Source organism: Myotis davidii, unplaced genomic scaffold (assembly GCF_000327345.1).
Source record: "Myotis davidii unplaced genomic scaffold, ASM32734v1 scaffold1857, whole genome shotgun sequence".
Taxonomy (NCBI): domain Eukaryota; kingdom Metazoa; phylum Chordata; class Mammalia; order Chiroptera; family Vespertilionidae; genus Myotis; species Myotis davidii.
In genome coordinates, this window is record NW_006288115.1 from 231,514 (window position 1) to 236,134 (window position 4,621).

A 4,621-nucleotide genomic window follows, 5' to 3' on the forward strand; every position below is an offset into this window, starting at 1 on the left:
GTGGGAGGAGAGTATGAAAATGAACGAACCGCACAATCAGGAACACGGCCGAGGGAGCTGTAGCTTCGCCACGGCAGTGAATGCCTTGGCTGACATGGCGCGTGTGGCCTCGGAGGCTGCGCTTTCTGTGTTTCTGCACCTGGTATGTTAGCAAAAATAACCTTGCTTTGCACCACTCCATTTCCTTTCCCTTAAAGACCAACAAAGAATTCAGGAGGATGGTAAATGGCTTTCAAAACCAGGAACCCGGAAGGGGGAGCGATCCGGACCTCACTTGGCTGTGGATTGGCCAGAGAAAGGCCGTGTGGCTCTTGTGACGAGTCAGGTATGACGGTGTCCAGCAGGTCTCGCCAAGAGTAAAGCCAAAAACGGATGTGTGGTCTTTTTATGTAGAATATATAACAATATGCAGTTTTCTATTTTAAAAAGAATTTTCAGGCACAGGGGCTATTGTCAGTCTTGCTGTTTGTATGGTGGACTGTGAGCTTTTGAATTTTGTTTTCAGGGTGAGTGTGGTTCCTGTTGGGCTTTTAGTGCAACCGGTGCCCTTGAAGGACAGATGTGCCGGAAAACTGGCAAACTCGTCTCGCTGAGTGAGCAGAACCTGGTGGACTGCTCTCGCGCTCAGGGTCATGAGGGCTGCAGGGGTGGCCTAATGGATAATGCCTTCCAGTACGTCAAGGACAACAAAGGCCTGGACACAGAGGAATCCTATCCATATCTCGCAAAGATAAAAGGTGCTTGTTATCCTGTTATCATTCCAGCTCTACTTTAGAAATTCAACACTTTAGGGAACAATCCACTTCTGCAAACTCTATTAGCTTTGCACAGTTCTCCGTTAATATGATTAAGATAGTTTTCTATTACCATGTTACATGGAGATGTACTTACCATTCTATATATAGTATAAATTTCTCCATGTATCTTATGAGCAGATACATGTAGTGCCTTACTGAGTAGACACACCAGCTTGGTTTTCAATTTCAAAACAACCAATAGCATGTCTCCTCCTGAGATGCTTTATAACAAACTTTCTATAATTTCTTATTGTTTAAAGTATTACATATGTCTCCTTTTGCCCCATTGACCTCTCCCCAGCCGCTCCCACCCCCCAGCACATGCCCTCACCCCCTTACTGTCTGTGTCCATTGGTTTTGCTTATACTCATGAATACAAGTCCTTTGGATTCTTACCTCTCCTACCCCCCCCCTCCCTCTGAGGTTTGACTGTCTATTTGAGGCTTCTATGTCTCTGGATCTATTTTTGTTCATCAGTTTATGTTCATTATATTTCACATATGAGTGAAATCATGTGCTATTTATCTTTCTTTGACTAGCTTATTTTGCTTAGCATAATGTTCATCAAGTACATCCATGCTGTTGTGAATGGTAAGAGTTCTTTCTTTTGTACAGCAGCATAGTATTCCATTGTGTAGATGTACCATAGTTTTTTAATCCACTCATCTGCTGATGGACACTTAGGCTGTTTCCAAATCTTAGCTATGGTGAATTGTGCTGCTATGAACATAGGAGCGCATATATCCTTTCTGACTGGTATTTCTGGTTTCTTGGGATATATTCCTAGAAGTGGGATTACTGGGTCAAATGGAAGTTCCATTTTTAATTCTGTGAGGAAACTCCATACTGTTTTCCACTTTATAACAAACTTGACTTGAAAGCTATTAAGCTGCAAACTGTCTTGACCTCCTGTTACCAGGCAAGTGAGTGGTAGTAATCAAGCTCTTCCCCCTTTAACTTTGAAAGAGTGGAGTCTGCAGCTGTAGGCCTGAGAATTCTGCTGCAAATGACCCTGACTTCATAAATATTCATAAGCAAGAGAGGTTCCTTATGAAAATGGCAACTGTGGGCTCATCTCTGTCACTGTGGGTGCAGGTCAGGACAGCTTTCAATTCTACAAAGAAGGTAAGCATTTGTCTTTGTATAAATTTAGGAAGAATAACTGGAAAACATCCATGAAACAAGACTGACTCTTTCTTCAGCATGTAGACTTCAATGTAGAATTCCTCAGTGTGTGGATTTAACATAGTTGTTCATTCTGCACATGTGATGTTTGTGCCTGATGTTTCTATTTTATATGACTTGACCCATAGCTCCATGATGTTAAGTACTTCATAAATATGTTTAAGCGGCTCTATAATTTGATTGGTATAGCAATGCTTTACTTTTGGTCTAATTGTTAGACCTTTCAAATTTTCCAAATACTTTTACTCTGTAATTAAATTAAAAAGACCCCTTAGATCCAGGAAGTTTGTGTTCTCTGCTGTTTCCTTAGAGGAGTAGAATGCTAGTGTTTCAACTAGTGCTCTGTTATGCCTCTTGATAAGTTGTTTACAAAGATGTATTTCTGATATATTATGTAAGGGCTTAGATCTCTAACCTAAGGAAAAACATTTTGGTTTTATTTTTTATATTTAAATCTTTATTGTTGAGAGTGTTACACATGTGCCCTTTTTTCTCCCCATTGTCCCTTCTACCCGGTTCCTGCCCTGCCCCAGTTCTTCACCACCTTATTGTCTGTGTTCATCAGTAATGCATATATGCATATAAAATCTTTGGTTAATCTCTTCCCATTCCCTTACCTCCTTTCCCTCTGAGATTTGTCAGTCTGTGCCATGTTCCCATGCCTCTGGTTCTACTTTATTCATCAGTTTATTTTGTTCATTAGATTCCTTGTTAGTTTATTTTGATTTCTAGACTCAATTGTTGATAGGTATGTATTTATTGCCATTTTATTGTTCATATTTTTTATCTTTTTTCCTCTCCTTCTTCTTCTTCTTCTTCTTCTTTTCTTAAAGAATACCCTTCAACATTTCATGTAATGCTGTTTTGGTGGTGGTGATCTCCTTTAGTTTTTTCTTGTCTGTGAAGCTCTTTATCTGACCTTCAATTCTAAATGATAGCTTTGCTGGGTAGAGTAATTTGGTTGTAGGTCCTTGCTGTTCATCACTTTGACTATTTCTTGCCACTCCATTTCTGGCCTGCATAGTTTCTGTTGAGAAATCAGCTGACAACCCTATGGGCACTCCCTTGTAGGTAACTAACTGCTTTTCTCTTGCTGCTTTTTAATAAAATTTTTACTTATCAAACTGATTAGGATGACATTGATAAACATGAATATATAGGCTTCAGGTGTGGGTTTCTATATTATAAGATCTGTATATTGCGTCATGTGTCCACCAGCCAGAGTCAAATCTCCTGTCACCTTATATTAGGACCTCCTTCAACTCCCACCCCTTTCCCTTTGGCAACCACCGCACTGCTGTTTGTGTTCATGAGTTTCAGTTTTATATCCCACATGTGAGTAAAATCATATGTTTTTTAGCTTTTTCTGATTTAGTTCACTTAGCATAATGTTCTCAAGGTCCATCCATGCTGTTGCAAATGGTGCTATATCATCCTTCCTTATGGCTGAGTAGTATTCCATTGTGTATATGTACCACATCTTCTTTATCCAGTCCTCTATCGTGGAACATTTTGGTTGTCTCCATGTCTTGGCCACTGTGAAGAATGCTGCAATGAACATAGGGGTGCATATATCTTTGTTGAAACATTATTTTGAGTTTTTCAGATCTATACCCAGGAGTGGGATGTCTGGGTCTTATGGTAGCTCTGTTCTTAATTTTTTGAGGAATCGCCAGACTGCTTTCCATAGTGGTTGTACCATCCACATTCCCACCAGCAGTGAATGAGGGTTCCCTTTTCCCCATAACCTCTCCAACATTTGTTATTACTTGTCTTGTTACTAATGGCTACTCTAACAGGCGTAAGGTGGTATCTCATTGTAGTTTTGATTTGCATTTCCCTAATTGTCAGTGAGGTTGAACATCTTTTCATATATCTATTGGCTGTTCACATGTCTTCTACCCACTTTTTGATTGGGTTGTTTGTTTGGTGTTGAGTTTTATGAGGTCTTTATATATTTTGGAAATTAAACCTTTGTCGGAGCTACTGTTTGCAAATATCTCCCATCTGGTTGGTTGCCTCTTTGTTTTGTTGTCAGTTTCTTTTGCTGTGCAGAAGTTTTATTTGATATAGTTCCATTCATTTATTGTTGCTTTTACTTCCCTTACCTTTGGAGTCAAGTTCATAAAATGTTCTCTACGACCCAGGTCCATAAGTTTGGTACCTATATTTTCTTCTATGTAACTTATTATTTTGGGTCTTATATTTAGATCTTTGATCCATTTTGAATTATTGTTTTTTTGTACATGGGGACAAACTGTAATCCAGTTTCAGTCGTTTGCATGTGGCTTTCCAGTTTTCTTAGCACCATTTATTGAAGAGACTATCTTTACTCCATTGTGCAATTCTGGCTCTTTTGTTGAAAATTATCTGTCTATATACATGTGGTTTTATAGCTGGGCTCTCTATTCTGTTCCATTGATCTGTGTGTCTGTTTCTTTGCCACTGCCATGCTGTTTTGATGATTGTAGCTCTGTAGTATAATTTGAAGTCAGGTGGCAGGATACCTTCAGCTTGGTTCTTTTTTCTCAGGTTGGCTTTGGCTACTCAGGATTTTGTGTGGTTCCATAAAAATCTGATGATTTCTCATTCTATTTTAACAATGACAGAAATGTTGATGGGGATTGTATTAAATCTGT

At 39.2% G+C, this 4,621-nt stretch overlaps 1 pseudogene; it reads left to right on the forward strand.

The window, feature by feature from the left end:
• The window catches only part of LOC102758359, a 3,352-nt pseudogene extending 1,365 nt beyond the window's left edge, over nt 1-1,987 (forward strand).
• The last annotated feature ends 2,634 nt before the right edge of the window (nt 1,988-4,621 follow it).